Genomic DNA, 23272 nt, shown 5'->3' with positions numbered 1-23272 from the left:
AGTTTTAAGAACAGAGGCGGAAGTAATATGTGTGTGTCTCTGTATGTAGGAGACCTGTATGTGTGTATAAAATCAGACAACTCTCATTCGGAACATAAAATAACTCCTATAATCCAATAATAAAAAAACAATAAAAATGAATACTATATAAAAGAAGATGTATAATGGGCATTGTATATGATAATGCTTTCAGCATTATTCATAAACGGAAAAATACAGCCTTAAAACTATAATGTCATACAAAGTTGATCTATCACCACAAACTCACAAGGGCAACTAAAATAAAAAACTGATAACTACCAAGTGTTGATGAAAATACAGAGCTACTGGAACTATAATTCATTGCTGGTGCCGGTATAACCAGGCTGGGCACAGCAGCTCATGCCTGTAATCCCAGCACTTTGGGAAACCAAGGTGGGTGGATCATGAAGTTAGGAGTTCAAGACTAGCATGGCCAAGACGGTGAAACACTGTCTCTTCTAAAAATACGAAAATTAGCCAGGCACAGTGGCAGGTGCCTGTAATCCCAGCTACATGAGAGGCTGGGGCAGAAGAATTGCTTGAACCTGGGTGGGAGAGGTTGCAGTGAGCTGAGATCATGCAACTGCACTCCAGCCTGGGCAATAGAGTGAGACTCCATCTCAAAAAAAAAAAAAAAAAAAAAAAAGTACAACCTAAGAAGACCCAGGATGAGTAGTTTCTATCTGCCCTCTGGTCATTTTGTTGTCTGCCTGAGTCTAGCTGTATCCAGGGTTTTTATGGGCTTCAGATGGGAGAAAATGCATGCTGATTGGTTCCATGGGTGGCCATGGGCAGCTGAAAAGGCACCAGAAGTTCACATTCTGATCTGCAGAACAGGCATTTCAGCCCCCATGCTTCAGGCCATCCCTGGCTTGAAGGTAGGGCCTCACTGGGAAACCACTCCTTTCCCCACTGGAGCCTGTCTGCTTTCTGCCACCATCAATTTGCCATCTAAGGCAGCCCAGGCTGTTTGTGCCAAGGGTGCCTGCAGGCCCTCATGGAGCTTCCCTCACCCTTGCTTGGCCTCCCTTCTGTGCTCATAGATGCCCCTAGTCCAAAGGGGCCTGAGGCTGCAGGGGCCTGTTATGTCAGCACTGTCCCAAGTGTGTACATACCCAGCCAGGTTGCCACTGTGCCTGGGCTCAGCCTCAACTTTGCTCCAAAATTAGAGTGGGCACCAGGATCCAGGAGAGGCCAACAGCAGAAGCAGGCGTTTCTCAGTCTGGGGGAAGGGGAGCTTCCCAGATTCCTGAGAGCACAGGGATGGCCAGGTCCGTAGCCTTGGCTAGCAGGCTACAGCTGCACCTGGGAGAGGGTAGCTCCCACCCCTCCAACTCAGACATACAGCCTGGTGGCACCTCCCCCTCTTCAACTGGTATCATAGCAGCAGCTGCTCCAGATGGGTGGCTTCTGCCATGAGTTTCATAGAATCCAGTTAGGAACCAGACATTTTCCAGACCCCCCTTGGGATCACAGGCATGGATGTGGTACTGGTGCCACTTACTTATTTTCGTGTTGGCCTCCTCAACGTACTTCATACCTTTCTCCTCCCACATGGCCTTACTGCTAAAGTTAGTGTGGCAGCCTGCACCATTTCAGTTCCCAGGAATGGGCTTCCGATTTAAAGGTTGCTGCTCTCACCTCAAAGTCTTCACATACATGATGCAAGATGAAAAGGGCCACCTGGAGATGATCTCCCATGCTGATTCCTTCATAGGGTCCAATTTGGAATTCCCACTGGGCAGGCATGACATCAACATTAGTCCCTGCAATCTTGACTCCAGCATACAATTGTAGCAGGCTTCGCAATGAGCCTCCAAGATGTTCCTGCTATAGGCTTTGTCTGCTCTCACAGTACAATGATAGGGACCCTGGTGTCACAAAAGGCATTGAAAGGGCAACCAAAAGGCTGCCCATCTGTCTCCCTGAGGGTGTATTTCTGCTCTATGCCAAACCAGAGGTGCTGGTTTCTCACCATGTCCATTAACCCTCACAGATATACTTGAAAACTTCACAGAAGACCAGCGTGTTATGCGCGGGTTGCTCACCATGTTCATTATCCATTTACAGATGTGCCTCAAATTGGTCTCTGCAGGCTTTCAATTGTACTTGAAAATTTCACAGAAGACCAGCTTGTTATGTTCCTTGTGGAAAGGGTCCTGAAACATGGCAGCAGGCATAAGATACACGTCACTGTTGGAGCTTTCAGACTGTAAAGTACTAGAGCCATCAAAATTCCACTCAGGCAACTCTTTCACTTGGGCTCACTGTCCAGGGTACCAATCTTGCAGCACAGTCCTTCTCCAATAACACTGATCCAGATACACTGGCCTGGACTTTCTTACCCTGAGGCAGGGACATGTGCACCTGCTTGATGCTTTTGTTTAAGCAGGAACTTGCTGAGGGATTCGTGATGGACAGGTGTTCTGTGGGCTGAGTTGGTGGGTAAAGGTAGGCCTAGAGCAGGTGGGTAAAGATGGGGAGGGAAAAGAGGGGCCTACTGTGATGCTCAGACCTCCACTTTTCCATGCTTGGCTCTGCCCCCATAGATTAAAAGTCATCTCTAGATCACGTATAATAACCAATGTGATGTAAATGTTATGTAAATACTTGTTATACTGCTTTGTTTAGGGAATAATGACAAGAAAAATAATCTGTACATGTTCAATACAGACACATTTTTCCCCCAAATATTGTTTACTCTTGGTTGGTTAAATCCAAGGATGCCAAACCCATGGACAGGAAGAGTTGATGGTGTTTGCAAGAATTCACAGTGTTATAAAGTAAGGAAATGCTAACACATGTGGCAACCTGGATTAAACTCAAAAGTATTATGTAAGTGAAAGGAATCAGACATAAATGATACACAGTTTAGGTAATCACTCATAAATTTTAAGAAAAGAGGCAGAAGTAACATGGTGTAATCGAAATCAGAGCACTATTTGCCTCTGGGGTGTGGAAAATTGACTCTAAAGGAATATAAGAAAGTTTTCAGAGGTTGATAAAAATGTTCTCTGAGGAGTGGGCTTAATAGGTATGTTCCATAGTCAAAACACACTTAAGTGACATATAATTCATGGATTTACCTTAATTATTTTAAAACAGAAAATAGTATTTACTTCTTAGAAAAGTGTTTCTGGAGTTGGTTAGGTTAAAAGAAAAAAGTAATGCATTTCATTATCAATCTTGTGTTACTCTTACTTTTAAAATATCAAATATTTTTTCATTTTAAAAACTAAGAAATGTATGAAGTGTAACAATAAAGCAAAAATAATAAATTTTCAGTTGTAGATATGGTGAGCCTTTAAATAAGCTTTAAACAGAAGCGATTGATTTTAGAATTATAACGTCTTACCGTTTTGTTTTCTTATTGGCCATTGCCCTGACTTATCCTACTTTCACTACTTAAAGGAACATTAAAATGTGTTACAGACGGAATGCAAAAAGAAATACCAAGCACTGTTTGTTGACATTCTAGTTGGATTATGCACAAAACAATAGCTTTGAAAGTCTGGCTATTATCTTAAGAATGGATTTTCCAAATTCTTTATTCTCCTTTACCATATCAATAAATGTACTTAAGAGGACTCCAGTAATTCAGGTTTCCTGTGGCAGGAGAGGACACAAGATTCACCTGTGTCAGCTAAGCAAAAAGAACAGAGTGGAAGCAAAGCCAGTTGATTTCCCAGCTTGAAGGTATTAGGGGAAAGGAAGAGAGACAAGTACCTATTTTGAGTCCTGATTTCTCACTTTTTGGAAAAGAGGATGATGCATTAAATATGTAAAATAACTTTTGGGGGCAAAAATATGAGTTATTGGCCCTACTATCCATTTAGGACCTGAAAAGAGATCCCTCCCTTTACAATTAAGAGTAGTCTGTGGTTTGGTAACAGCAATTTTATAGCACAGCACTGTAACCAGGTGTTCCAGGTTCTTGGCCTCACTTGCCCAGGGAATGGTGAAAAGGTGCCGGCAGTGGTGAGCTTACTGTTCGTAGAAATATCAGGGACTGGAAGAGTTTAGCAGAAAGTGATTTATTAAGCAGAGAGAGAAAGAGAGAGAGCTCCCACACCACCCTGGGAGGGAAATCTGAAGAGGATAGCTGTACAGGTAGAGAGGGAAACACAGCCTCCACATTGGTGTGGGAGGGGATCCCAGAGAGGGAATTTCAGAGAGGGAAATCAGCCCAGGTAAGAAGGGGCTGTGGGGTTCTAACTTTGAAGTTATTCCTGCCCCATTCACGTTCTTGTCCAATGACAGGAGTCCCTTCAAACTTCCTCTGGCTGATTGATCTTCAACTCTGATGCCGGATTGGTTGTCTGGCCGAGAACAGAGGCCTTTCCTTCCAGGGCTTTTTAGTGGGCTTTTTAAACAAAGGAGCACACCTGGCATTTTACCTAGCCCGCACGGGAAAGCTAAGCAAAGAACTTTCTCTGGGTTCCTGGCCGGGGAGGTGGATGGAGGCACCGCGCTGGGAAGTACTTGCCTTTGAAACCACGCCGGTTGTGGACCCGTGAAGACAGTTTTTTTTTTCTTTAACACAGTCCCACAGCATGATCAGGCAAAATAAGGCTGTGAGGTCTAACTCTTTGAGCTGCTTATGATTCTTTTATAGCATAGAGATTGCAGCTCTTGATAAAGAGAGTCAGAAAGGGTCAGCAACAGAGTACAAAGTAGGACTAACTTAGCAGGTGAAGAAAAAAACTGTCCGAATGACTAAGGACTTTTATCCCAATGAGAGACTGTTTGAGAAAAGAACAGTTATTAAATTATTATATTAAAGAATTGCATGACCCAACATGGTTTTTCTCCGTGTAGTGGATGGATGAGAGGGCAGAAAGAAGACCAAGTAAGTTATTAAAAAACTCTTGTTCTTAATAAGTCTCCCAAACATTGGTGTTTTAGTGGAAGTAAATTTTGCACACTTAAACCCTTACTTAGCCTCATTTTCCACTGCCTGATATTTAAAATATGTAACCATTTTCTTTTAACCTTTTAGTTTGTTTAACCTTCTGCTCCTTATTTCTTTCTCTGTTAATCTGACTTTGTTCATTTACTCCTCTCTAGAGTCTCCTAACATATTATGAAGAATAAAAGAGGTTAAGTTAATGTTTTCAATATTGGCAAAGAAAGAACTTGAAAGCAATAAGTTACATGTGATTTTATTTTCTCTTTTATACGCTATTTGTGGATGAAAATTTGAGTAACATTTCAAGCCGTTAAGGTACAATTCAACAACATTAAGAAGGTGCCTGGCCGGGCGCGGTGGCTCAAGCCTGTAATCCCAGCACTTTGGGAGGCCGAGGCGGGTGGATCACGAGGTCAAGAGATCGAGACCATCCTGGTCAACATGGTGAAACCCGTCTCTACTAAAAATACAAAAAAGTAGCTGGGCATGGTGGCGCGTGCCTGTAATCCCAGCTACTCAGGAGGCTGAGGCAGGAGAATTGCCTGAGCCCAGGAGGCGGAGGTTGCGGTGAGCCGAGATCTTGCCATTGCACTCCAGCCTGGGCAACAAGAGCGCAACTCCGTTTAAAAAAAAAAAAAAAAAAAAAAAAAAAAAAAAAAAAAAAAGAAGAAGGTGCCTGGGTGATAATATGTGCTCATAGTAAGGGAAGTGACTAGCTTGCCTGACTGTTTATATATTCTAGCTCTTTAATGACACCCAGAAGGCTGTATGAACGGCTGGATTGTAAATAAGTCACCTCTATGCCTTTCTTGTCCTGAAAGTTCATTTCATTTTATCACTGAAAAAAATGTTTAATTGCCTGGATATAACAGTTTATTTACTCATTCACCTTCTAAAGGACATCTTGTTTTGGTTGCTTCCAAGTTTTGACAATTATGAATTAAGCTGTTATAAATATCTGTGTGCAGGTTTTCTGTCTATACACATTTTCCTCTCATTTGGGTGAATATTAAGATATAATATTGCTGGATCATATGATATGAGTATGTTTTGTTTTCAAAAAATTTCCAACTTCTAAAGTGGAAATTTTGCTTCTAACGAGGCTGTAGCATTTTGCATTCCTACAAACAACGACTGAGAGTTCCTGTTGCTTCACATCTTTGTCAGAATTTGTTGGTATCAATATTTTATATTTTTGCCATTCTAATAGATGTGTAATGATATTTCGTTTTATTTCAACATGCAATTCCTTAATGACATGGTGTGGAACATCTTTTCATATGCATATTTGCCATCCATATATCATCTTTGATGAGATGACTGTTCAGATATTTTGCTCAGTAACCTTTTCGTAAGTAGTCACACAACAAAGCTCAGCCAGCATTTATTAGGAGAAAAGTTGTTATCCCAGAGGTTTATATTAGCATGAATTTTATCACTTTATGACAAATACATTTATTGTGAAGGAAGAAAAGTCTTCATAAAAGAAAATTTGCAGCTATCTTGTTTTTGGCATATTAAAATAGGGCAATAAACTCTTTGGAGTGAAGATGGTAATTTATGAGGAGGCGACGATCAAGCATCTTAAGTGATAAAAGATGAGCTGCTCTCGTCTTTCCCAGATTATGTTCACAAAGGAAAATGTGAAGCAGAGTCTGTTTCACACTGAATTGCTTTAATAGCTAAAATTTTTGATGCAATATTAGAAAAAAATAGGTTTTGAGGAAAAGTAAAGATTTAAGAAGAAGATAAACTCAAAGACTGAGTCAGTACTGGAGTTTTTCTGTGGGGTACAGTGATCACAGCTCAATTTAATGACAAAACAATCTTTTAAAATAATTTATTAGCTTTTTTAGTGTCATTTCAATAAATGCCTAAAAAGGCAATAATTATCTGGGTTCTGTACTGTAAGATACTAAACCGAGATGAGATCATGCTGTTTGAATTGGGATTGAAAGAGAAAATGGTAGACAGAGAAGCCTAAAATAGGGAAATACTTAGTGAGATTTTCTAATGTTACAATACAGGATCATAAGGCATAATTTAGTTGATAAAACTTATTCAAAAACTATATTTTTTTTTGATATGTAGGTGTAAGCTACATTTTCTCCAAATACTTAGCTCTATCAGATTTCCAGCTAAATTACAAAACCAGATATTCCCTTCAATATTTGATAGTTACCTTCTTCTTATCTATAATTTTTAAAACTGTGATATTTTAATGCACTCATATATGACAAATATCTATATAGTATTTTATAATAAAATAGGCATGTACCTTAAAACAATATGCCACAATATTCCGTTTCAACTTTCTTCTTTGTAAAACTATGATTAGAGATAAAATTCTATGTTGTGTTATTTTAAAAATATTTTCACTCCATACATTGTACCTTATTTTCTTATTTAAACTATGCTTGTGAAGGAAATGAAAATATTTTACACATATATATATATATATTTCACTGACATATTTTGAGATGACTGTTCAGAGAGCCAGCAAACAGATATAGCCCTGTAAAGCTGTCTTTTGTGGGAGAGATTTACAACTGTAGAAAATCTACATTGAGGCAGCCAGGCCTTCCCTTATTCACATTTGGAAAAGATTCACTGAGATTCTGATATCTCTAAAAGTGTAATAAAAGTATTTGTCATTTTTTCTCTCTAAAACTATTACCTGTGAGGTTTCACATTCATAACAAGACCACTTTTACTAGCCTAGTCTCTTCTTCTCTCTCGTCTCTAACCTGTCTTGCCATAATAACCTCATTTACCACCATAATCTGGTTTTGGTCATGCTCTGAGCTCCTATTCTTTCTGCAACTTCAAGATAGAATGCCAGTTTCTACACAGCATGTGGGGGAGCAGTAAATCTCTCTGTGATTTTTCCCCTTTACACGTTAATCATTTATATGCCTTTTCTTCAATAGATATGCCTTTTCTGAAACAAATATGGCTTCTGTGAGTTAATTTTCAACAAAACTTAAGAGAGAAAAATAAAACATTTATCTTGGGATATACAATTGATTATGTAAAAATTTTTGCCAAAAGTAAAATCTTTTGTATAGGCATACCTCAGAGACATTCCAGGTTTGGTTCCAGACCACAACAATGAAGCAAATATTGAAATAAAGTGAGTCACACTAATTTTTTAGTTTCTTAGTGCATATAAAAGCTATGTTTACACTATACTTTATTCTAAGTGTGTAATAGCATTATGTCTATATAATGTATATATCATAGAGAAAAAGTTCTTGATTGCTGAAACATGCTAATAATCATCTGAACCTTCCTCGGGTTGTAATCTTTTTGCTGGTAGATAGTCTTGACTCAATTTTGATGGCTGAAGACAAATCAGGGTGGTGGTTGCTGAAGACTGAGGTAGATTTAGCAGTTTCTTAAAATGAAACAATAAAGTTTGCTACATTATTGATTCTCTCACAAAAGATTTCTATGTAGGGTTGGATGCTGTTTGATAGCATTTTGCTTACAGTAGAGCTCTTAAAAGAAATTGGAGACAATTCTTTCAAAACCTGCTATTGCTATATCAGCTAAATTTATGAAATATTCTAAATATTTTAGAATTTCAACAGTATTTACAGCATCTATATTTGAATTAGATTCCATAACAAATCACTTTCTTTACTCATCCATAAGAAGCCAGTTATCTCAAATGTTATCATGAGATTGCAGAAATTTAGTCATATCTTCAGGATCCATTTCTAATTATATGTCTCTTGCTATTTCTACCATATGTGCAGTTACTTCCTCCACTGAAAGGAGGTTTGAACCACTCAAAGTCACCCACAAATATTGGAATCAATATCTTTCAAACTCCTGCTACTGCTGGTATTTTAACCTCTTCTCATAAATTACAAATGTTTTTATGGTATCTAACATAGGAATTCTTTCCAGAAGGTTGTTAATTTACTATGCTCAGATTCATCAGAAGAATTACTATCTATGACAACTATAGGTTTAAGAAATGTATTGCTTAAGACATAAGACTTGAAAGTCCATATTATTCCTTGATGTGAGGGTCACAGAATAAAAACGAATGTTGTATTAGCAGGTATGAGAACAACATTAATCTCCTTGTACATCTCCATCAGAACTCTTGGATGACTAGCTGCATTGCCAATGACCAGCAGCATTTTTAAATCTTTTTTTTTTTTTTTTCTGAGCTGTAGATTTCAATTGTGGACTTAAAGCATTCAGTAATTTATTTGATAAACAGATTCTATTTGCTCTGTTTTATTTCTATTGCAATTACTTTTGGAGTCTTTGTCATGAAGTCTTCATTAGGGCCAATGTGCAAGATGGTATTTCTAGATTTTTTTCTAGGGTTTTTAGAATTTTAAAGTTTACATTTTAGACATTAATCCATCTCTAGTTAATTTTTGTATACGGTGAAAGGAAGGGGTCCAGTTTTGATCTTCTGCATATGGCTAGCCAATTATCCCAGCATCATTTATTGAATATATAGTATATTACCCATTGCTTGTTATTGTTCACTCTGTCACAGATCAGATGGTTGTAGGAGTATAGTATCATTTCTGGGTTCCCTAACCTGTTCCATTGGTCTATGTGTCTGTTTTTGTACCAGAAACATGTTATTTTGGTTACTGTAGCCTTGTAGTGTAGTTTGAAGTCAGATAATGTGATGCCTCTGACTTTGTTCTTTTTGCTTAGGATTACTTTGGCAATTCAGGTTCTTTTTTGAATCCATATGGATTTTAGAATTTTTTTCTAATTCTGTGAAAAATGTCATTGTTAATTTGACAGGAATAGCATGGAATTTGTAAATTGATTTGAGCAGTATGGCTATTTTAACATTATTTATTCTTCCTATCCATGAGCATGGAATATTTTCCTATTTGTTGTATCATCTATGATTGCTTTCGGTAGTGTTTGCAATTCATATTGCAGAGATCTTTCACCTCCCTGGTTAGCTGTATCCCTAGGTATTGTGTGTGTGTGTGTCTATTATGAATAGGATTATGCTCTTGATTTGGCTCTCAGCTTAGACACTGTTTGTGTACACAAATGCTACTGATTGGAATACACTGATTTTGTATCCTGAAACTTTGCTAAAGTTCTTTTTCAGTTCTAGGAGCTTTTGAGTGACGATTATGGGGGTTTTCTAGGTATAAAATTATATAGTCCGTGACAGTGCCAGGCGCGGTGGCTCACGCTTGTAATCTCAACACTTTGGGAGGCCGAGATGGGTGGATCATGAGGTCAACAGATTGAGACCAGCCTGGCCAACATGGTGAAACCCTGTGTCTACTAAAAATACTAAAAATTAGCTGGGCATGGTGGTGCGTGCCTATAGTCCCAATTACTTGGGAGGCTGAGGCAGGAGAATTGCTTGAAACCGGAAAACGGGAGTTGCAGTGAGCCGGAATTGCACCACTGCACACTCCAGCCTGGCCATAGAGCAAGACTCTGTCTAAAAAAAAAAAAAAAAAAAAAAAAAAAAAAAAAAAAAATATATATATATATATATATATATATATATATATATATATTCCATGAAGAGAGACAATTTGACTTCCTCTCTTCCTGGTGGATGTCTTTTATTTCTTCCTCTTCCCTATTTGACCTGGCTAAGATTTCCAGCACTATGTTAAATAGAAGCAGTGAGAAAAAGCATCCTTGTCTATTCTAGTTCTCAAGGGGAATGCTTCTATATTTTGCTCATTCAGTGTGATGTTGACTGTGTTTGTCATAAATGGCTCTTATTTTGATGTATATTGCTTCAGTGCTTAGTTGAGTGGGGGTTTTAACAAGAATGAATGTAGAATTTTGTCAAAATATTTTCAGTGTCTATTGAGATGATCATGTGTTTTTTGGTTTTAGTTCTGTATTTAAGATCAATCACATTTATTGATTTGTATATCTTGAACCATCTTTGCATCCCAGGAATTAAGCCTACTTGACTGTAGTGAATTAGCTTTTTGATGTGCTGATGGATTGAGTTAGCTTTTACTTTATTGAGAATTTTTGCATGTAGGCTCATGAGAATATTGGCCTGAGTTATTCTTTTTATTGTGTATCTTCCAAGTTTTTGTATCAGAATAATGCTGGCTTCATAGAATGAGGTAGGGAGGAGCCCCTCTGCCTAATGTTTTAGAATAGTTTCAGTAGTAATAATACTAGCTCTTCTTTATATGTCTAATAAAATTTGGCAGATCCAGAGCTTTTTCCGGTTAGTAGTCTTTTTATTACTGACTGAATTTTGGAACTCATTATTGGTATCTTAAGCATTTCATTTTCTTCTTGATTCACTCTCTGAACATTGTATATTCCAGAATTTTTTGATTTCTTCTAGTTTTTCCAGTTTGTATGCATACAGGTGTTCATAACAGTCTCTGAGGGTTGGGAATTTCTGTAGTTTCAGTGATAATGTCGCCATTGTCATTTGTGATTGTGTTTGGATATTCTTTCATTTTTTTGTCTATTAGTGTAGCTAGTGGTATATCTTATTATTTATTTATTTTTTCAGTTGACCAACTCCTGAATTTGTTGATCTTTTGCAGGTTTTATCGTGCCTCAATTTCATTCAGTTCAGTTCTGATTTGGACTCTTTTCTTTTCCTATCTTTGGTGTTGGTTTGCTCTTGTTTATCTAGTTCTTGTAGGTTGGATGTTAGATTGTTAATTTGAGATTTTTCTAACTTTTTGTTGTGGTATGTTGTGTCTTAGTTTTCATTAATTTCAATAATATCTTGATTTCTGTTTTAATTTTGAATTTCTTGATTTCTGCCTTAATTTCATTGTTCACCGAGAAGTCATTCCAGCTTGGTTGTTTGATTTACATGTAATTGTATAGTTTTGAGATATCATGTTGGTATTAATTTTTATTTTTATTGTGCTGTGGTTTGAGAGTGTGCCTGGTATTATTTATTTTTTAACTTGCTGTGGATTGTTTTATTGTCAAATTTGTGGTTGATTTTAGAGTAAGTGTCATGTGCAGATGAGAAAAATACATATTCTGCTGTTTTTGGGCAGAGAGGTCTGTAGATGTTTTTAAGAGCCATTTGGTCTTGTGTCAAGTTCAGGTCTCAAATATCTTTGTTAGTTTTCTTTTTGAATGATCTGTCTAATGCTGATAGGGGTGGGTGTAAGCTTCTCACTGTTATTGTGTGAAAATCAAAGTCTCTTTTTAGAAACTTGCATTATGAATCTGAGTGCTTGTTTGTTGAGTTCATATATATTTAGGATAGTTATGTCTTCCAGTTGAGTTTAACCCTTTACCAGTATGTAATACCCTTCTTTGTCATTTTTGATTATAGTTGGTTTAAAATCTGTTTTGTCTGATATTAGAATAGCAACCCCTGATTTTTTTCCATTTTCCTTTCCAAAAAAAAATGGATTTTTTTCCAATATTCCTTGGCACATTTTTATCCATCTCTTTACTTCCAGCCTATGAGTGTCATTGGATGTGAAATAAGTCTTTCAAAGATAGCATACAGGGAGTCTTGGCTCTTTACTCAACTTTCCACTTTGTGCCATTTAAGTGGGGTGTTTGACCCGTTTATATTTAAGGTTAATATTGATATGTGTTGATTTGATTATGTCATGTTGTCAGCTGTTTGTTATGCAGACTTGATTGTGTTGTTGCCTTACAGTGTCAGTGGTCTATGTAATTAATTTTTTTTGTGTGGTTACCAGTAATGGTCTTTTGTTTCCATGCTCAACACTCTGTTAAGGACCTCGTGTAAGGCAGATCTGCTGGTATTGAATTCCCTTAGTATTTGCTTTTCTGAAATTTATTTATTCTTCCCTTATGAAGCTTAGTTTTGCTGCAGACGAAATTCTTATTTGAGATTTATTTTCTTTAAGAATGCTGAAAATAGGTTCCCACTATCTTCTGGTTTGTCAGCTTCTGCTGAAATGTCCACTCTTAGCCTAATGGGGTTTCCTTTGTAGGTGATCTGCCCCTTCTCTTTTGTTGTCTTTAATAATTTTTCTTTCATGTTGACATTGGAGAATATAATGACTATATGTATTATGGATGGTCATCTTGTATATTACCATAGAGGGGTTCTCTGTGTTTCCTATATTTGAATAAAGATCTCTAGTAAGGTTGGAAAAATTTTGTGGATAATATTGTCAAATATGTTTTCCAAGCTGCTTGCTTTCTTTCTCTCTCAGGGATGTCAATAAATTGTAGATTTAGTCTCTTTATATAATCCCATATTTCTCAGAGGTCTTCTTCATTTTTAATTATTTTTTCTATACATTTAGTGGTCTGAGTTAATTTGAATAAGTGGTCTTTGAACTCTGAGATTCTTTCCTCAGCTTAATCTATTTCACTGTTAATACCTCTGAATGTATTTTGAAATTCTTGTAATAAGTTTTTCATCTTCCTTAGTTCAGCTGATTCTTTCTTAAAATAGCTGCTTTGTCTCTCAGCTCTTGCATTGTTTTATTAGATTCCTTAGATTCCTTGCACTGGGTTTCACCTTTCTCCTGAATCTTAATGATCTTCATTCCTAACCAGATTCTAATTTATATGTCTGTCATTTCAGCCATTTCAGCCTTTTCATGAGTCCTTGCTGGGGCACTAGTACTGTTGCTTGGAGGTAATATGACACTCTGGCTGTTTAAGTTTTCAGAGTTTTTACACTGATTCTTTCTTAGGTGTGTGAGCTGATATTCCCTTAATCTGTGAAGCTGCTATTACTTCGATGGTTTTTAAAAATATATTTTTATTATTTTATGACCTTAAGAGTTTGACGGTGGTATAATGGGGGTTTAGCTGACTCACTTCATTTCTGAAAGATTGCATGGGTCAAAGGCTCAGTTTAGAACTTCTAGCCTGCCTGCTCTAACCCTGGGGAGCTGGTACCTGGTCCACTGCTTTGTTCTATGGCTCCTCTAGGTTAAACAGCTGCTCTTCTGGAGGAACCTAGGTGTTCCAAGTCTACTGGCAATAACACTCTTACAGGGGGTTCTGGCCAAAGCGCTGATGTGGTGACAGTGGGATCTGTGCTCACACAAGGTACCCGCAGCAGCAGCAGCACAGCAGAGTGCATGTGGGGCAGTGGGCCAGGTTGTCAGTAGAGGCCGATGGGTGTCCATGTATGCATGCTGGCAGGGGCATCAGCACTGTGAGGTGTATGCATGTGTCAGTGTGGGTAAGGTAGTGGTGTTCCCGCAAGGGCAGGTTGCTGATGGGTTTGGGGATTCAGCAGGGTACACATGTGCTGATAATGCAATGGAGGGTTACAGGCAAATGCACATGCAACAAAGCAGTAGGGGGAGGCTCCAGTGGGAGAGGCTGTGGGTGGGTGTGTGCACTTGGTGGGGAAACCATCTGCTGGAGCTTTCTGATGGTATGGCACAGTCTTCCAGCAAAAGAGCAGTAACAGCCAGAAAGCATCCTGTTTGGGCATCCAAAGCTACACTGCAAGCAGGCCAGGCCAGGCAGGAACCCCAGGAGAGTATGGCAGACAAGGGGGCATTTATACCAGACTACTCCTGCACCATGGGCAAGATAGCCCTGCTCTGTCCAGATGTAACAGCAAACAAAGTCTAATGCCATCTAGGGAGCATGATGAGCCCTAGGGAATCCGTGTCCCTGGCTATGCTCTATGACAGCCATTCCAGTGCCAAATCCTCTGAGCTTGGCACAGGCTGCAGACCTTTCCCTGTGACCTCTCTAAACATCACTCCCTGTAAGTTTAAGTGTCTGTGGATGTTGTGGAGCCTCCTCTGGCCAATTCTTGCAGTCAGTGGCAAGATTTGGCCATTCCTGACCTACTTAATCTCACTCCTTCGCAGCTTCCCCCATCTTCAGCCAAGAGTCTGCATCATGCCTCTGTCCACCCTCAAGGCCTTTCTTTTAAATATCTGTTCACAGTGTGCCAGTCTTCTTGATGGTCTGGTCTCTTGGTAGAAGATGCCTTTTCTGGCTGCATCTAGTCAGCTATCTCAGCTCCCAATATCAGGCTGTTTCATCTTCAATGAAAATCTGTTGTTTCATTTAGCCTGTTTCATCAATGATTTTAGCTAAATCTTCTGGATAACTTGCTACAGCTTCTACATCAGTACTTGCAGTTTCATATTGCGCTTCTATATTATGAATGTGGCTTTTTTCCTTAAATTTCATGAACCAAGCTCTGCTAGCTTCAAACTTTTCTTCTGTAGCTTCTTTACCTCTCACCCTTGATAGAATTAAAGAGAATTAGGTTCTTACTCTGGATTAGGCTTTGACTTAAGGAAATGTTCTGAATTTAACTTTCTCTATGTCAGCTATAAGACTGCTTCACTTTCTTCTTATTTGTGTGTTCACTGGAGTAGCACTTTTAATTTTCTTTAATAACTTTTCCTTTGCATGCACAACTTGGCTAAGTGGTACAAGAGGCCTAGTCTTTGATCTATTTTGGCTTTTAACATGTCTTTCTCACTAAGTTTTGTCACATCTATCTTTTAATTTAAAGTGAGAGACATGTGACTCTTCACTTGAATAATTAGAGAGCATTGTATGACTATTAATTGGCTGAATTTTAATATTGTGTCTTAGGGAATAAGAAAGCCTAAGGAGAGGAAGAGAGACAGGAAAATGATTGTTCCATGGAAGAGTCAACACACATACAATATTTATTAATATAGTTGGCTTTTATATGTTAATATGCTTTTATATGTTATACGTTAGCATACAAAAGCAAAATTCATAGTACCCCAAAACAACTGCAATAGTAACATCAAAGATCACTAACCACAGATCACCATAACAGAAAATGTTGCAGTCTCCTTACTCCTTAATTCAGCTAGGTTTGATTTCTTGTCTCACAACCAAGAAGAAGGCACAGGGACACCAGAGAGTGAGAAAGGAAAAGTAGGGTTTATTAAGTGACAGAAAAGCTCTCAGTAGTGAGAGTGGTCCTGAAGAGGGTTACCAGATACTGGGCTGAGTTCTGAGTCTTTTATGTGTCAAAGACAAGGAAATCTTCTGTGAGTTTCACCCTAAGGAGAGGGATAATGTTCCCCCCAGCGGGTGTTATATCTTTACATTCCTGGGGTTGCAACCTTTTTGTTTCCATTTTCATGGAATAGCTTTTATTTTCCCCTGTTAGTGTATATGTGTTTTTTCTAGGTGAAGTTAATGTTTTGGTAGGCAGCATATAGTTGGGTCTTAGTTTAATTTCTTTGTCTTTCTCATTTGTGTATCTGCTATTTCAGGGAGTTTATACTATAGTGTGTTTTTGTGATGGTACATATTTTGCTTCCAGATGTAGGATTCTCTTAAACATTTATTTTACTTTTTTTAATGATGTGGTCTAACTCTTTCACCTAGGCTGGAGTGGAGTGGTGTGATCACAGATCACTGCAGACTCAAACTTTTGCACTCAAGCAATCTTCCCACTTCAGCCTTCTGACTAGCTGGGACTACAGGCACCTGCCACCATGCCTGGCTACCATAAGCATTATTTGTAGGGTCAGTCCATTCATAATTAATTCCTTCAGCACAAGTGAGCTCCAGCAGTGTCAATGGCAGGCCAGTTTGACCACTCTCTTGGTCCTGGGTGGAACATATGGGAACTGGTGGTACTGGCAGTAGTCTGGATGGAACAGTCCCCAGGTCCCCAGGTAGGGCACATGAGGACCGGTGATGTCTGTGAGCAGGTCCTGCGGCCCTCAGGCAGATCATGTGAATATTCCCTTTATAAATAAATACATAGTTAATGTATATGACTACAATGTGAAATTATAGCTTTTAGATGTGAATTTTTAAGAAACATATGGAAATAAATTTCTTTACCCATCCATTTCTTCAGTCATGCAACAAAGACCACAATTTGAAGTATGAAAATAATTATGGGCCCATAATATCTAGTGCTTTTGGAAAAGTATAACATTGTCGTAAGGAGTATATGTAACTTGTTGCCCAATAAATCCATGTAAAATAATTTGAAATATCTCAGTCACTTCTATATGAAAGCAAGTAAACTTGAACAAGTTTTCACTATTGTGGGGGCAAAATTTTAAAAATATTTTTCTTCTTAAGTTAGGAGGAGGTAAATTCCATTAGATTAATACTTTGATAAAGAGTCATAAATCACATTATTTTTAAAGTTGAGAGCTAGTAATGTAGAAGGTATGTGTAAATTTACATGAGAGTTAAGAAGCTTCTTTTGAGGAAATGGATTTGCTTTTGAATCTTGTTTTTATTTATAGTTATTAATAGAGCTGTATGTGGTTCAATGATGGGATGAAGAATCACTCATAGGAAAGCTCATGGAGGCCAAGAAAAGACAATTTATTATAAAGTTAGATGGTGATTAGGGTTTCTTCAGTGACAGCTAATGTCCATACAACAGGTGGCTGAAGCTTGGAGCTTCTCCAGTCCTAACTATCTTAGCAAGAATTGGACATGAGAAATAATTGCCGAGCATTTGAATATAAATCTCAGTAGTCCAAAGCACTAAAAATTCTGTATTTTCAACATCATTTCCATAATATGTACATATTTTAAAGATATTTAGACAAATATTTTTACCAGTATGCTTGAGTGACTTGTTTTAAAAAATAAATCTGTTTTATTCAATCAAACTAGTTTATGCCAATACATATTACCAAAGGAAAAAAATTACTACTTACTTAACCAAGAATGCAATAATAGACATCTTCAAACAGGTAATAGAAGTATCTTACTGTATGGCTAATTCTAACCTAAACAACAATTCACTGCATTAGATAAACAATATTGCTGATAAAATTGAGTATCTGAGAGTTAAAGAAAATATCAATAATACTGAGAAATGAAGTATTCCTAAAATAGACTTTTTTCATGTTCCTTTATTGACTGTTTTCAAGTCTACATATTTTTGTTTGTTTCTTGGCTCAGTGTATCTTTAACATATGACTTAATCACCTGGGTTATAGATACCTCACAACTTAAAACCTATTAGTAGACTAGTAGTTGTTTATGGCTATTTTTAGAGAGAGAGGAGATGAACATAGCTAATAGGAAAGACAATTTTGAGGAAGTCTATAACCTTAGGTAATAAAATTTATTAAAATGCCATCAATGTTTAATATTAATGGTTCTTGAAAGATGATGTAACATATAATACTGGCTCTTCAAGGTTTCTTTGGTCTTGCCTGTGAAGTATCTTAAATGACAATAAGGTAAACGTTATTAACTCAAAATATAAAGAACAGACAGGAATTATCTGGTGTATTTTATTAAAAATAAAATACTACTTACTGCATGAAGTAACCTGGAAAATTATCATTGTATTGAAGTGTGTGTATTTTTTAACTGCATCAGTACTAGTTTCGAAGTGTGGTACATGAACAAAAAGATGCTAAATAAAATGCATGTTTGTGGTCTCTCATAGTATAGTTTTTGTTTTCGTTTTGTTTTGTTTGTTTGTTTTTGTAACTAGACAAGGAAGAAATTATGATTGTCTTTCTAATTTGTCACATGAAAAATGTTAGAAAAAACCTCAATTTTAAACATAGAGAAATTTATTAACTATTATACTGCTTGTTAGAAAAACATAAAATTACATTTTTTTTCTGTTTTCAAAGTGTTCCTAAATACTGTCATTCAAACTCAGGTATGAATTTACCATATGTGTTTAAGATTTATAACTTAGATATTTCAAAGTTTTGGTGAAGAATCAGAGCAGATTGCTTATTTCACAAAACTCCAACTCCTAAGGTAAAGTGGTTGATCAGATAAGATGAAAATTCATTCTATTTTTTACCCTAGGGGGAAGTAGCTAGCCAGTGAGAGACCAGAATTTTTATAGGGCTGAAATGAGAAAGTTTTTCTACTTTTTAAATAAAAGTTTAAAATTGTAAAATAAGCATGAATGAATGGTGAATAAAAATAACCTTTATTTAATCACTATTAATTCAAATTTATAATTTAAATTTAATATCTTTAAATCTACTTTAAGTCAAGTTTTTTAAAAGATTCATTGTTTTTGTTTAATTACTATTAATCCTTAGTGATTTTTTTTTACAATAGATTCTAAAATTTGGGGACTTATATTTATTTCGGTAGCAATAAAAATCCCCCTATCACCCACTATCTAGGTGCCCATGTACAAGCTATGCCTTGAGTTACCATATCCACTGGTTGCATTTTTCTGCCATAATGCACTGCTTTTGTGAAGAGTTCATCATTGTTTTATTGAAAAAAGATTAAGCAAAATACAACACATAATATTATAAAGAAATCAGTGTGGCTATCACCCTGAAGTAACAAATGTTAACCTGAAATAAACTCTGCATAAGAACATTTTATAAAGTGGAACAGGATTACAGATAAAGTGAGATTTATTTGGTTTTCCTCCACAGTACAATTTCCTTTTCATAAGAAACCTCCATAATTGACATGTAGTTTTCTATTTTAATGTTTAAGGTCTCTCTCTCTCTGTGTGTCTTTCTCTCTGTCTGTCTCTCTCTCTCTCTCTCTCTCTCTCTCTCTCTCTCTCTCTCTTCCCCTCTGTTTCTTTTTTTTTCTCTCTCTCACACACACACACGTATTTGTAATCATGTGTACATACATATGTAGCTTATGGAGACATATGAATGTATGTGACATGCATTATTGATTGACAAATATGCATTTGCTAGATACGTTTATACATATGTTCTATGAATGCACATACGTGTGTATGTAACCATAAATAATTTTTAGATTGTTTATCTTAAAAATTATGTAAATGATATCAAATTGTGAATTTCACTTCTCAATTTGCCTTTTGTTTTAGAAATCAACCTAGGTTTATACATAAAGATCTAGCTGACTATTTTTAACTACCACATAATATTTTGCCACATTATTTTTCAATAATTTATTTCCTTATTAATGGAGGTTTACATTAGTCACAATTTTTAAATTATCATAAATAATATTTCAGGTCCTTGCATATATTTCCTGAAAAAGAGTGTATATTTCTGTTTCATAGTCTTCAATTTCTTTAGCACGTTTAATAAATTATTCCATAAATTATAAATCTAGCTCACCAATTACGATACTTTTGAGCTTTTTTTCTTGTTAGGCTCCCAGAATGCTGTCATTCAGAAAGAGGTAGGAGATTTGTAAAATTTCTCTAAGTCTTACTTGCCCAAAATAAAGGAATTTAAGAGAATAGTGAATTTTTTGGTTTTCCAATTTAATGACCAAGTTACATCATTTTCTCTGTAGGTCAGTGTGAGAAACATGTTCACCCATCTGAATCCAAATAATGGACTTGAAGACATGAAGAACAGTGTAAGCGAGACTTTTAATGGCGGTCTTGAAAGATAGAGTGTCTGGTAGGCACGCACATCTCGGGGAGTTACAACAGGTAATTTATCTCCTAGCACACAAGTCCCTCCTCAGTTTCTTATTGGTTGACTACTATGGGATTACAATCTTCCTGGGCATCGCCTAAGTTTTATTATCTTCCTTACAGGGTTATATTCCAGTCCCCTTTCCCACTTAAGTTTTGATTTCCCAATAACAAAACTTAATTCTCTTTTACGGGCTGACCCCCTCCTCTACATTCTGTTCACTATTCATAACTTTCTAGGGGTGTGAGCCATGCAATTTGTCACATCCACAGGTTGGCTGCCAGTACTTGGATATATCATACCTTGAAAATGGATCATTTAAAATGTTTTCTCATAAATCCCTCCTCTTTTCTACTTACTTCTTTTGGTCTGATTTTTCATCTAAACCCTTTTGGTATTTAAGTTGCTCTGGAAGTAGTTTACCTTCTTTCTCATAGGAAGGTGAATTTAATTTGGTTTCTAATAGTAGCAGGTTATTTTGCTGGTAATCATGGGCATTTGTTTATTAACAGCTGTTTCAATTAATCTTTGTGCTAGTTCCCTCACACAAAGGAAAATACAACATCCCACTGATGTTATGACTCCTGCCACAATTATGAAGGGTGTAAGGATTGAAGATACCATGCCTTTTCACTTTCTAAACCAACCTTCTAGCCAACCTGTAAATGGGTCATCAACTTCAGCATTTTCTGACGGTTAGTTGGCTAGAGTTGTCAGTCCCTGTAATGCTTTTGTGATGGTCCCATCTGGACCAGTATAGCTGGAAATGAAAGTACAACATTTTCCACCCAACATAACACATATGCCCTCTTTTGCTGCTAGTATGATGTCTAGCACAAGCCTGTTTTCCTAGGTCATTTGGTTGGTGGCATCTAACTGACTAGCCACCTTTTTGAGGGAATCCTGAGTATAACTGATGAATCTCTGTTGATTATAATAGATGTAATAAATCTAATCCACATTCTTATTGCTAGTTGGTCAACAGAAGAGTGCTGACTCAAACCCAGCAACTATTTAGTTTCGGGTCTTAAATTCATTAGGCACTACCCTAGGGGCTCCTATTGAGTCAATATATATATTAGAATCAAAAGAATATGGCAAACTTCTTGGGTTTTTATGACCATGTGTATTTTCATGTATCTTATGAAATGACAGGGTGAAGGGCTAGAGCACAAGTCCTGGTCCAATTGGACAGCTTATGGAGATTTATTTTCCCACAATACTACCAGACATCAGCCTGGGCTATACGGAAAGCTGAGTAATTGCTATTGCCTGACTTACCAGTTATGTTTAGAATGTGGGTACAAGTCAAGAGTTCTGCTACAGGCTTAATAAACTCTGCCCCCTGCTTAGAGAGGCAAGAGGAGTGGTTAATATTTCCTGTAAAGAAAGGGGTCATTGCTCTGGGACCTGTCCTCTGCAATGTGGGAAAGAGCGATGGCAGACTCTCAGAAGTTTCATTTCCCCATGCATCCTTGTCCTGGTATAGGGCCAATATGGAATGCATTCCTTTGGTATCCCATCCTAGGGGAAATGGAACCCTGTGTGCCAAGATCATCCCCAGCACACATGTAGCAGTTATTCTTCTTGGGAGCTTGTACTGAAAATTTGACCCATTCGACCCAGGCATTCACATCTCTGTACCATATCTAAGTTTCTAAGGTTTGCCTTAAATCCTCTACCTCTATTGTTTTTACCCTTTAAGGGTCATTATTTGGTGGACTAAAGTGCTTATTGGGGTCTGGGGTTGGAGTAGTCCCAGGCAAATGGGAGATTGTATTCTTGCTTAGTTTGAGAACAAATTACCCTAGGAGTGTCTTTCCCTATGATATCTGCCCCTAATCTATATACCTAAGATACTACTTTTGGTTCTTGGTCTAGAATAGCTGCATTGTCCATGGTGATGAGTATAGGATTGCATTCTAAATTCTGGCAGTTATTTGGCAAGGGGCCCTTGGACAGATGTAGTTTATTATTCAGCAGTCTCCATCTTAGAGTTACCCACATCATGTTTACTGTCAAACCTTGAAATTGGGGAGTCCATCATACATCATCTCAGCTAGGGCAGGGTCATGCCCTACTGTAACTTGTATCTGGTTCAGGGCAAAGATATTTATCTACCTGTGAGAGCTGTCTCTGATTTTCCAAATTCCCACAAGGTAAGACCTCGCAGGCATTAAATCTTATAATCTGGGGTGCTACCATCTTGGGTAGGGAGGAGTCACCTGCCAATTTCCATTTTGACCTTCTGCTCTTTGTATAGTAGGCTATTCTAGCCATATTAACTTCCAGAAATGGGAGCATCCCATGCTTTCTTTTTAGAGTTTTCTCAGAATTAACTTTAAGAGTTCCTCAGGTGACCCATATACTTTCCACTAGTCATTTTCCCTCTCTTCCAGGGTCTCTTTTATCAGTCCCTTGACTCAAGTATAGTGAATCCATCCCTGTTCAGCTATTCAGATGGCCATCTCAGTGGTCAGGAGCATTTGATAGGGACCCTCCCAGCTTAAGTGAAGCTCATCTTCTTTACGAATATTATTCAGCACCAAGTCACCAGGCTGGAAGTGGTATACTACAAACTCAAGAGGCAGAGTTTGAGTCAGAGGTCCTTTAAATCTAATGAATGATAGGGTAGAGGACATGGCCAGTATATAATTTATTAAGAATTGATCCTTGGTTGCAATAGCAGTGAGGTTTGTAGCTCTGCCAAAGTGTGAGAATCCATATCATAACTTATAGGGGGACAATCCCAAGTCTTTTCTTGGGGCTGTCCTAATCCAAAGGAGTGCTATTGGGAAGCATTTGGTCCAAGGCATTTTAGTTTCTAAGACTAGTTTGATGATATGGTTTTTGAGAGATTGATTCTTTCCACCTTTCCAGAGGAAGGGGGATGTGAAGGACTGTGATAATCACATCCAATCTGTAAATCTTCCATAATTCTCTTTAACATCCTTGAGATAAAGTGGTTCTCATTGTCTGAATCAGTATTTTCCACCAGGCCAAATCTAGGTTCACTCTGTTTTAATATTATTTTGAC

At 37.4% G+C, this 23272-nt stretch overlaps 1 pseudogene; it reads right to left on the bottom strand.

The window, feature by feature from the left end:
* Positions 1-1238: 1238 nt before the first annotated feature.
* Positions 1239-22440, bottom strand: LOC101046916 (glutamine synthetase pseudogene; annotated as a pseudogene).
* Between the last annotated feature and the right edge of the window lie 832 nt (positions 22441-23272).

This window comes from Saimiri boliviensis, chromosome 5 (genome assembly GCF_048565385.1).
Source record: "Saimiri boliviensis isolate mSaiBol1 chromosome 5, mSaiBol1.pri, whole genome shotgun sequence".
NCBI classification, from domain to species: Eukaryota; Metazoa; Chordata; class Mammalia; order Primates; family Cebidae; genus Saimiri; species Saimiri boliviensis.
The sequence above is the reverse complement of the archived record's forward strand: the minus strand, read 5'-3'. Positions and strand labels throughout refer to the sequence as shown.